The sequence below is a fragment of the Macaca fascicularis genome, chromosome 12 (assembly GCF_037993035.2).
Source record: "Macaca fascicularis isolate 582-1 chromosome 12, T2T-MFA8v1.1".
Lineage (NCBI taxonomy): Eukaryota > Metazoa > Chordata > Mammalia > Primates > Cercopithecidae > Macaca > Macaca fascicularis.
Genome location: NC_088386.1, coordinates 2,769,108 through 2,781,306, shown reverse-complemented (window position 1 = coordinate 2,781,306; position 12,199 = coordinate 2,769,108). Strand labels below are relative to the sequence as shown.

Genomic DNA, 12,199 nt, shown 5'->3' with positions numbered 1-12,199 from the left:
GAACCAGCTTTTGATTTTATTGATTTTCTGTTGTTTGCCTCTTTTATCTACATTCTGATCTTTATGTGCTTCCATTTGCCTTGCATGTGGTTTGCTCTTCTTTGTCTAGTTTCTTAAAGTGAAAACAAAGATTGTGGGTTTGCTATCTTTCTTTTCTTAGAAAATAGGTTTACATATTAAAAATGTAGCTATAAATTTCCTTCTGAGCACTGCTTTAGTTGTATTCCATAAGTTTTGGTGTGTTGTGTTTCTGTTATTATTCATCTCAGATTATTTTCTAATTGCCTTTTTGATTTTTTTCTTTGATCCAATGATTATTGGGAATATTTTTCTTTAGTTTGCTCATACTTATGAGTTTCAAGACTTTCCTTTTATTATTGATTTATAACTCAATTCCATTATGGTAGGGGGACACACTTTTTACAATTTCAATTCCTTTATGTTTATGGATATTTGTTCTACGGTTTCACATGTGGCCTATTCTGGAGAATGCTCTGTGTGCACCTAAAGAGAATGTACGTTTGGTGTTATTGGGTGTAATGTTTTCTAAATGTCTGTTAGGCCTGGCTGGCTCACAGTGTTGCTAAAGTCTTCTGTTCCTTGCTGATCTTTGCCTATTTGTTCCATCCACTGTTAAAGGTGGGGCACTGAAGTTTCCAATTATTATTTTTGAGTTGTCTATGTTTGTCTATTCCTCCCTTCATTCTTTAGTTTTTTTATGTATTTGGGGCTCTGTGTGCGTGTTGAGGCATACCTTCATCGTGATAATTTGCAACTCTGTCTTGGAGTGCGAGTCCTCAAGTTCTGCCAGAGGTGAGAAGTTAGGACCTTTTCAGGGCACTTCTGAGAATGCACACTTCCCCGTGTATGTACACGTCCTTCTAGACCCTTAGGAATATGTTAAAGCTTTTCAAAGTCATCATGGACATCTTTTCCCCAGGTCTTCCTTTGAAGTTTTTGGCCAGATTCTTGTTTGCCCCAACTGTCATCACTACTTCCGTGACAATGTTAAACAACTACCACTGATTATTTTTGACAGATGCCCTGGGGACAGGGTTCCTTGCACAGAGTGAGCTCCAGAGTCAGGTCAGAAAATGATAGGCCCTCCAGATGGGACTTTCTGAAGCCCTTCAAACTCTGGCTCACCCCTTTGGTTGCTGCTGTGATGATGGTTTTTGCAACTACTGATATTGCAAGACTGCTGATTTTCAATGCTCCTGGGGAGCTGGGGAGAGGAGGCAGGGAATAGCGCAAGTTAAAACCACAATGCTCGCTATTCTTACTGAGATGCCACCAGTTTTCCTGGATCGATACTTCTTGCATTGTTGTTAGCTTTTGGTTAGTTTTAAGAGTCTTGAAAAAGTTTATTTTGTCAGATTCTCATTGATTTTATGAAGGAGTAGATTTTGGAGGCCCTTTGCTACCACTCTGTAAGTTCCTTATATCACTTTTATAAAAATATTGCTAAATATCAAGGTATGTTGCATTCTTGAGCAGGAATGCACGCTTAACTCCGGAGGCCTGGAAGATTATCCTAGGCTATAGATTTGAGAATATAGGAAAACCTTCCAGGCCTCTGGAGTTAAGCGTGCATTCCTGCTGAAGAAAGATCTGGCTTTCATCTCTTTTTGATCCAAGCATCAGCAGATTGGCTGCCTGCCTCAGGGTTTATGGAGGTTTGCTCTACTGTTTGACATATGTTCCTATGAGGAGCTGAACACCCAGATCCCTTAGTGGAATATGAGTATTGGTTTAATGTGGACACTTTGCAGCCTTGGTTGGACCTCTGGAGTTTCATATTTACTGTTCAAGGCACTCTAGTAAGGTCAGAACGAGCAGGGTTGGGTTTGCAAAGAAGGAGAACAAGTAGGAGGAAGAGGAGGGGAAGGGGGAATGGAGAAGGAGGAGCAAGAGATAAAAACCACACAGCTGTCTTTGATTCTGGAAATTATTTATGGAAGGATTAGATGTGATAAAGTGCAAAACGAAATCTTGAAACCATTGTGTCCTATATAAGTAATACAACTTACTACATTAATCCTAGTCTTAATGGGAAGTCTGGGGCTCCAGAGGTAAGAATGTGTGGGGTCCCTGGAGAAGGCAGCCATCCCGAACAAGCCATCTAATAGTTATTCTTCCTCTAGGGAGACTTTTAGGAGAAATCAACCAGGTACAATGATCAAAGCAAGAGAAAGAATACAGAGCCATGTGATGGAAAGAAAGCCAGCAGCATCTTAAGGCCTCCTGTTGGTTTTTTTCTTTCATTGGCTGAGCAGGAGCCAGACACTGTGTCAGATGAGGACTCAGAGTGGGCAGCAAGCAGCCTGAAGGAGTCTTGATGAGGATGTGGTCATCAAAGCCACTGTGGCCAGGCATGGAGCAGGGGCTCCTGGGGCAGTGCAGGGCAGGCGCTGGGTCTGTGGCAGGAGAGCTTTGTGTTAAGACCTGAAGGCCAAGGAGGAGATACTGAGATGGAGCTAGGTGGGTGGGGAGAAGCAGCAGGGAGCACATGGAGATAGGGAGCCAGCATGTGCTTGGACTCTTTGAGGAATGCAGGTGTCCCAGGGTGACTGGGCACAGGGTTTGACAAGGCTCCTGGAAGCTGCAAAGACATAGGCCACCATGTTGGGGAGTTCAGACTATGGTGAGTGACTGGAGATCATGAGTAGGGGAGTGATGTGGCCAACACACACTTACGGATTACCCTGTCCTGGAGCCAGCATGAAGAAGAGGTGGAAATCAGGGACAGTGAGTGCAAGGGCGCCCTGAGAGTGTGGCACCACGGGGGCTTAAAAGAGTGAGACACAGCCCGGGCCCAAAGGGCTGTGGGACAGTGAGAGTGGGCAGAGGGGCTGGTGTGGAGGAAGAGACCATGGGGCACTGGCTGCTGGATGTAAGGGGAAGCAAAGGGAAAAATGTAGGCTCACATCTAGAACTCCAGCATGGACAGCTGGGTGGGTGAGGTGCCAAACTTCAAGACCAGGAATCAGAGGGAAATGCAGGGTTGGTGGGAACATCAGGAAATACAAACACTCTGTGCCATTTCAGTAGCTGGCACGTGCAGCCCATGCTGGGCCCTGAAAATGCGGTGGCACCCCCAGGACCCAATGGGATCCTGCACAGGGGAGACAAGCACACAGTGTCGGGGTGTCCGGTCGGGAGAGCCCTGGTGGTGTGCCCAGGCTCGGAGAAGAGACTCTGCTCAACTCTCCAATTTGGCTGGGGGGAAGAGTGAGTACAGCCTGTGGGACTGTGGGCCAGGCCAGAGCTGTGGCAAGGCCAGCAGGAAGAGCATGGCACTTGGGCAGACCAGGCCAGAGTGCTGGGCTTGGTCCCGAGGGTGTGCAGTGTGGGCGTGGCTGGAGCCCCACAGCTGTAGCGTTCAGGTGGAAATGCTCTGCAAGCCTTAGAAGATACAGAGGACAACTTGGGGAAGACCCCTCAGTGGAAGATTGAGATCTGGGAGTTATCCATCCAGAGGTGCTTGCAGCCACGGCAGGGGTGAGACGAGGGGAATGTGGCGTGAAGAGGGTGCCCCAGGGAGGCTGTGCCAGGTGCAGGTTTGAGTCAGCCCAGGTGCGCACAGCCTGCAGGAAGGCAGGAGGTGCAGCGGTGAGGGCTGTACTTGTGCTCTGCTCTCTGCCTCCACCATCATCCCTCCGCACCCCTTTCCCACTGCCTGAGACCTCGGCACCCCCAGCATCCTCTAACGCCCAGCCCTGGTGACTTGCCCTGATCCTCAGTTCCCAGCTGGATTCAGGGGCTCCTGCTCAGGGGTTCCCACAGCCCTCTGAACACATGTCACTCTCAGGCCATAGCTGTTCATCCACACCGGCCATCTTGCAGGGCTGTGACCTTCTCGCCAGCAGGGCCTGTGTCCAGGCTGAGTGCTGAGGAAACCAAAATATTTCGCCTCAAAATACGCTTCTTTGATATATTTCAAGACGGCTATTCAGAAGGGCTGAGAATGCGAGAAGAATAGAAAAGCTGTCTGTTGAGGGGAGATTGGCGTCTGTACAGACTCTGCATCGATGCAGCCAGGCTTTTCTCGGAGGCCTCCGTTATCCTGTCTAGGAGAGATTAACCAGGACTCTGACATCCACAAAGGTCCGAAAGAAACATTCACCATCTATCCTGTCTGAGGGCTGCTACCAGTGAGCCTTCACCCACACAACAAGACCACCTTTGTCAGCTAGATACCCCCTCGTCCCCCTCCAGTAACATGATTTACCACCATAACCCATTTGTGGCCATGCTTGAAGCCCCCATTTTCTTCCTGTTAAATTAAGTTTAGCCCACAGCTGCCTCCTTACTATTTTAATTTTGGCCTAAAGGTTTCTCTGTACGTGTGAACTGTACCCTAACTGGATGTGTGAACAGACATAACCTAGTCTTGTACTAATCACTGAGTTTCAGCCAATCACAGGTGGCCAACTATTCAAACTGCATTTAAATAAGGCAAAGCCAAGATGGGACCCATCTGGCTGTTTCTGAACCTCACTTCTGTTTTCCGCACATCCTTTTCCTTTTTCTGTCCATGAATCTCTGACCACATGGCAGGGCTGGAGTCTCTCTGAATCTATTCTTGTTTGGGGGTGAGGGGCTGCCCAATTTGCAAATAGTCTTTGCTCAATTAAAGTCTGTTAAATTTAATTTGCCCAATGTTTTTCTTTTAACATTCTGTAACCTCAAGATGGTAAAAAAGCATTAACCATCTTGTCTTTCTTTGAGATGTTTGTATGACTGCCAGGCACACGAATAAATGTGTGTATGCCATTTCTCTTGTTAATCTACCTTTTGTCAGTTGGTTTTCAGTAAACCTGCCAAGGGTAAAAGGAATGTTCTTCCTTGGCCCCTATAGCGTGGTGTCCATGAGCAATAGGTGACTGAGGAGTGTCTGAGTTGGATATTTGCCACCTGCACCGTTAGGCAAGAAACATATAAGCTGTCCAACAAACACACCTTTTCCTTTCTCTTAGGTCTGTTGCAGAAATGTATTTTTTAAGGATGGGTACAAATTATATCTTAAATATACCAAGGTAAGGGAGCAGGAAGGGACATTTGTTGGTATCTACCATGATGCAAACATTGTTTTAGGTACTTGTCTTAAGGGCTGAATGTAGGCTTGGCTATAAAATTTGCAGGGCCCAGTGCAATGTGACAAACAGAGCTCTTCAGGAATTACTACAGATTTCAAAACAGGAATAGTAGAGCATTAAACCACATTGGGCCCTTCTGAGCACTAGGCCCTGGGGCAGCACAGGCTGCAGGCCCATAGAGCTGGCTCTGGCTCACCTACAAGGACATAGTTATCTTTCTTTATGGACTCAGAGAAGGTAAGTTGACCATCATTGCCCAGCAAATGAACCATGTAGCCAGGATTCAAACTTAGAAATTCAAACTCCAGAGTCCTTGTTTTTCTCTCAAATTCTGTGTGATGAATATTTTTCATAACCAGCATTAGTTGTAACTGTATGAAATTTCCATTTCTGAAGATAAAAATGGTAGATTATTGGAAATTTCATATGGTTCCATTTAACACATTCCCTTTGACCACACTCCTCTCTGTGGGTGGGTCAGTTCAGCTTACTTAGAGGGAAGCTGACGAGGCTGCCGGTTGCATCATTCCGCCTGTGCTGGCGTGCGGCTGACCACAGCCTCCCAGCCATGTGCTGGGACTATGTGCAATGTTGGGGGTCTCTACCCCGTCATGTCCACGGTGGCCTGTGCTGACTTGTCCCCTTGGGGCTCAGTGGAAGGCTGGGTAGGGACCAACACTGCTGCTTTTGGGTAGGACATGGCTGTCTGTGGCTAAGGGTCTAGTGTATAGAAAGTGCTCAGAAAATGTTGTTGGATGTTTCTAATCAGTGACTTAAAGGCTCAAGAACAGAATATGCACTGCTGAAATACATGGAAATCTAGAGATTATAGAAAGCAATCTGGCCATACGTACCGCAGGCCTTAAAGTCTTACTGAGCTTCTGTCTAGTCATCACCACCCTGAGAAGTTAATCTGAAATGAGGACAAAGTTTTAAGAATATCTGTGTGTCTTCAGTTCTTATTGATAATAGTGAGAATGGAGGACAAACTCGATGTCCATCAATAAGTGAACCACCAAGGAAATTAGGGCATCCATTTGATGGAACATCTTGGAACTTACATTGGATGATGACCACCGGTTATTTTATAAGATGGAAAAACACTTACGTGATGTTGTCAGGAAAAAGCAGAATGGGGTAAATTTGCGAAAAATTAAGTAGCATTATTATTATGTAATAACTCAGTCTTGGAAGACAACTTATCAAAGATCAACATTAATATTGACTTGGCCTTGGGACTATGAGCAATTTTCTTCCTTTACTTTTAGATTTTCTGATGCTCTAAAACATACAATGAGGCTGAATGGCTCATGTCATTTGCACAGGGAAAGAAGGGGACTTCGTGGGCCCCTCTCTCCCTGAACCTGCTCTGTCCCTGCACTGCTGTCCTGGGACCTGGGGCCTCCTCATCTGTCTTGGTGGATCCTCTGTGTGTCCCATGTGTACCCGCTGCTCATCTGACCGCTGAGTCCCTGAGGCCTGGATCATGGGAGGTGGCCTCTCTTCCTGGGCCCTGGAACTTGACCCCATCTGCCCAGGTTGACCATGTGGCCAAGCATCCCCAAGCCACAGTGTCAGTGACTCTGGACTCTGGCGATCCTTTCCAGGATTTTCCTTGGATCTAGCCAACTTTTGATTACGACCATGCAGCAAGCCTTCACACCACAGTCTGGCCCCATCAAATGTCATCCAATCCAACCCAGCAGCTCCCTTCTGCACGGATCGGGAGGGATGTAGCAGGAGTGCCCTGGCAGAGAGCAGGCTGTGGGAGAAAACTGCTGACTTAAGGAGAAGATGGATGAGCTCGGATGGGAAACGTTGAGCTTGGTATGGTTTTGAAACAGAAAGAAAAGCTGCATCATCGGATTTTAATGACATCAATAGGAGGCTGCAGGGACTGGGGAGGACGTTGGGCTCTCCAGCTGCGTGGACTTGGAGAGCTAATGAGCTGCTCCTATACCCAGGCATTGCATCTTTAAGAGCCGGCCACAGTTCTTAATTTGCAGAGCTTTTGTAATGAATAGAAACAGCATTGGTGAGAGATGAGCTAGTGGTCTTCCGGATGAACTGGTAGTTATCCCATGGCTGGCTCCCAGGGCCTTTGCAGGCACCTGTGCTGATACACTAGCCCTTGAGGCCATGAACACTTAGGAATGGTGCATTTCTTACTCATTGGGTCTGTAGTTCTGTAATTCCTGTTGCAAAGTACACAGCCTTTCAAATCAGTTAGGCAATCCCTGCGCCTCCCAACTCCTTGATGAATAAAACACATGTCCCAGCTTACCTGTCTCAATGCACACCTACTGCCCCAGCAGATGTATTAATAGCACCTCGTAGTTATTGTTAGTGCTCCAGTTTGGATAATAAGTTATATGAGTGACATGGCCACCCTACATATAAACGCATGAGGCCATGGAGAGCAAGGACCCCCTTCTGGAGCCCAGCCAAGATGGAACACACCCATCCCTGCAATAAGCAAAGCTCACTTTGGGATGGAGGGAGGCTGGGCTGTGTGCACCCGGCCAGCCTGGGCCTCTGTGTTCCTGCTGGATGGTTCTCTGAGGGCTATCCGCATCTCACCTTGCCCCTTGCTAACAGTTGGCCCCATGAGCAGAATATGGTGGGACCCTGGAGGTGGGAGAGACCCCTCCAGGTGTTCTGGTTGAGTGGAGGGGTTGAGATGCAGTGGTCAGTGGGGGGCTGGAGGGGAGGCTATATTCTCAGTCGGCTGCAGCCCTAGAGGGTCTACTGTGAAAGGAAACGTGGACGCGTCAGGCTGCCCATGCCCTGTGTCGTCCCCCGGCTCTGGCCTGGTGGCCTGTGCAATGTGGGACAGGCTCACTGGTCCTGCAAGGCTGGCCTGTGTCCTTTCAGGGGAGGGAGATGCTGTGCAGGCTCAAGTCTCTATTCCAGACAGAAAGAAGCGGGAGCAAAGAAGGGTACCTGCCATCTGATGGGGCTCCCTCAGGCAGAACCATTTATAGTTCTTAGAAAAGGGGACGGAGGAGATGGAAAGGCTGCCAAATTTTCCACCATGGGAGAGACACAGGGAAGGGGCCGGCCGGATCTGAGAGCCAATAAAGAAATGACAGGCAGAGCAACTGTGGGAGGTGAAAGCGGGGAGTGGCGGTGAGGCCTGGGGAGAGGCTTGTGCGGTGGGCTTTGGCTCTGGTCCCTGTGTGCACCTCATAAAAAGAGCCAGGGGACAGGGTCAAAAAAGTGTGCCCATGGCAGCATGGACTCTGGGCAAGGACGCTGTCAGTCCTTCAGCACGTTTTGCAAGGGCTTCTGTGCCCTGAGGTAAGACCCTTTGAAATAAAGAAGACGGGAGCGAGGCTTGGTCCCTGTCCTGCCCATCCACGCCAGGGCCATCGTTGTCCCTGTGCTCCGGTGCCTACGTGCTGGAAAGACGGAGGTCTGTGGCTCACATGCACTAGCTGACAGTGGCAGCTGAATGACATCTCTTTCATGCTTCTAGACTATTAGACAGCCTGAAACCTTCCTTTCGTTTGTGCCCCTGACAGGACACCTGTGATCGATGAGATGGAGTGAGGCTGTGCCAACAGCCAGCTCCCCTGGCCACTGCTGGGGCAGGAGGTTTCTCAGTGAGGCAGGAGGCCTGGTTGCAGGGGTGCAGAGCACACTCCCTGCCAGGCTTTCCAGGGGGAGTCTCTGCTTTAAGCCCATGTTGTCTGAGTCGTCGTCACTCCTTGGGCAACAAATGTGCTCACCGCTGGTGGGTGCACAGAAAGAGCATGGCCATGGTTCTAGCTCCTGGAGGGATGAGTCATAGATAAATGAGAAAATAGAGGTGAGTGGGCAGGGTACTGTGGCACAGCGGGGGGGCCTCTGGATGGCTGAACATAGTGCAGTGTGCACAGGTGACTTTGTCTGCTGTCCACTGTGTGTGTCCTGGTTCCCCCAGCAGAGTCCCCCAGAGGTCCCTCTCAGAGCTGGGCCCCTGGAACATGCCTTCTAAACATCATTTCCTTCTCCTCGCAAGAAGCGCCGTCGTAATCACGCTCTTGCTCAGAAGAATGTCTTTCCAGCTCAGGTCGAGCATGTGAGACCTGACTGCCTCACAGGGGAAGCCCCAGGGGGCTTCCTGGGAACAGCAGGGTGTTTGCAAACATGCAGTGTCTACCAAGGGGTCTTGGCATCACTATACCCATCTGAAGAGCCCATCCCGACAACATTCCATCCCCTCAGACCTGGGATTTGCAGGTCCATTTGGGGCACTGGCGTCCTCCAGGCATCGGTGCCATTAACTCAGACCAGCCTCTCTCCACAGGCCACCTGTGTAACCACTTACCTTCTTCCTGAAACACCTCCCATCCATTCCCACCCCAGTCAGTGATGCCAGCACCACTGGCTTCTAGGGGCACTTCTGTTACCATCCACTCTTCACGTGGCTTCTATAGAATGGACATGTGACTTTGTCGATGCCTACTTAAGACTCTCCCTGGGCTCACCTGGCTTGCAGCTACCAGCTCCTGCGAGTTCCCTGTCCCATACCTCCAGTTTCTAGCCCTGTGTCAGGGGCCTGTGCCAGGAGGGCTCCGTAAATGCTTTCTGTGTGCGCTAGCCATCGAGCGGGGTCTGCGGGCACTGTAAATGTGTGTCTGTTGATGTGAACACTCACTGCCTTCCTGTGGCCTCCATGCCGACATTCACGCTATTTAGATGAATGGAGACTGTGCCTCCGTGCCTGCGAGCGCCTCTCCCCTACAGAGCCAGCTCCTGTGGAGCAAAAAAGGGCTTTGTTCTTTGCAGACGACAAGCAAGAGGACACTCTGCTAATAGGCTCTGGAAGAAAACATGGCCAGGTCTCTGGGCATGAGATGGATGAGGCTTGGCTGTCCTGGAGCGCCTTCGGAATGGCCTTGTTGCCAGCTGAGTTGGTGTCACGTCAGCAGCTGCTCTTCAGGCCCAGCAGACAGAAGGTGGAGGCACAGGATGGGGGTGCAGGGAATGGGGGTGCAGGGATGGTCCTCAGGGGTCCACAGACTTGCTCCAGGCTCCTGTGCTTGGGCCTCTCCTCCATGCTCCATGTACTTCCTGCATCAGGGCCTCCTCCACCAGCTCCTCTCCTCTGTCTTTTTCATAAATCCAGCTCAGGCCTCTGTCCTCTTGGATGCCCTGGCCTTTTCACACGAGGGGTTGCTCCCTCCTGTGAGTGCCCATAGCCCATAATCTGTGCTTGGTTTTGGCAGGAGCAGAGAATTTACTCTTCCTCTCTTCCTCCCCTTCCTCCCTCCCTCCAGCAAGCTGAGCACCTACTCTGTGTTAGACACTGACGGTACAGAAGTGAAGACGTGCACCTGCCTCCGCTAACCAAGAACTGTGAGAACACAGAGGTGGGGTGCCCACCTACGCCTGCAGCACGGGAATGCCAGGGAGGTGCCTGGAGGATGAGAAGTCTGAACTACGTATCTTACATGAACAAAGGGCAATGAGGCACCAAGGCCCTGTGGTCCATGAGCAGCACATGCTCTGAGATGCAAACACACCTGGCTCCGTGTGGCAGGGCCAAGCTGAGGGAAAATCTGCAGAGCCCCAAGCATCTGGACTGGGCCCCGGAGTCCCTGAACACCCTGATGAGCATCGCGTCTCACACTTAAACATCTCTCACAGCACCATGCACATTGCGGATGTGCCATAAATACTCTGGAGGGACAGGAAGTCACGTTCTGGCTCGGGAGGGCGGAGTCCACATTCTCGAGGGGGAATTGTGTAGTTATGAGGCACGTTTCACACTGTTTAAAATAACTTGTATCTTAAACAAGTCATACTTTGTATCGCAGGAGTCAGACAGTAAGAGAATATAAAAACCAACTATAATTCTACAACTTCCCAATCATTGACTAAAAAATATGCGAGAATTGGAGGTAAAGAGTAGCAATCCATTGTTTCGTTAACCAGGATTCCCTTGACTATTAGGGAGTTGAAGACTTCTCATTGTTTTCTGTGACACACAGAAATTTCTTCTTTGATAAGCTAAGCATTTGCTTCTTGTCTTTTTCTTATTGATTTGCAGAAAGTCTGTACTTTGGGCAATATTAACAATTTTATGAACATAGCAAATATTTCCCTAAATGATGTTTGTCTTTTAACTTTATAATTTTGCATTTTTGCTACTCAAATATATTTACTCTCAATGCAGTTGAATCTGTCATGCTTTATGGCTTTGTCTTCGGTATCAGGTTTAAAAATATATCCCAGCGCTGTAGAGTCCCCTATGTACCTGTTAAGTCATTCTGTGGCTCTGTTTTTACATTTAATGATTTAGTGCCTCTGTAATTTGTTTAATGCATGCCAAAAGGGTGAAATCTAATCTAATTTATTTGCTAAGTCAATTGTTTGGATAAGACAGTACCTTTTTCCCCTCAATATTGTACTGTTTCTTACTTTTTTTTTTCTCTTTCTTTGTTTACAGGTGAAATTTAGAATTATTTTGTTGAATTCTGAAACTCCTCATTGCTCGTTGCCTATCTAATTTCCTTTCTCTTTTTCTAGGGTCCCTCATGGCATAGAAGGACATGTTGACTCAGTTCTTAGCAATGAGATGAAGTGAAAATTTTCCTGCTAGGCTACCAGAAAAAAACTTTGTTTTCTGATAAAAAGGGACATATTTATCTGGTGTACACCTTCTCCCCTTCCATCCTGCCTGGAATGTGGCTGAGATGTCTGGAGCAGCAGCAGCTACCTTGTGCATGTGGAACAGCTGATGTAACAGGATACAGAAAGACAGCAAAAATACAAGAGAACAAACTATTCCCTTTGGCATCATATGTTGTTTGTACCAGTCCTTGATTGTCTAACTTCGAACTTCCCACTAAAAGAAAAAATAAATGCTTTTATGTTAAGTTACTGCTATAGTTAGATTTCTCTTATGTTCAGCCAGACTCAATCCTAGTAGCTCAAATTCTTTTTGCACTTTTAATTGGATTTGTTTTACATTAATGGGTGAATTGGAAGAGGTGTGGGTCCATTCCAGTATCACAGCTTTCCATCCAGCCTCCACATGCATGTTACCGAATTCCATTTCAGTCACCTTGCTGTTGCCATCAGACCACTCCCATGGGGAACACCATTCCTGT

The 12,199-nt window shown here is 48.3% G+C and overlaps 1 long non-coding RNA gene across 1 annotated transcript in view; it reads left to right on the top strand.

Annotated features, from left to right (window-relative positions):
• LOC102121357 (uncharacterized) overlaps positions 1-11,967 on the top strand; it is a 134,456-nt gene extending 122,489 nt beyond the window's left edge. The window contains exon 6 of the long non-coding RNA XR_010579825.2: positions 11,616-11,967. This is a non-coding gene — a long non-coding RNA (uncharacterized lncRNA). The remainder of the gene's footprint in view (positions 1-11,615) is intronic.
• Positions 11,968-12,199: the final 232 nt, after the last annotated feature.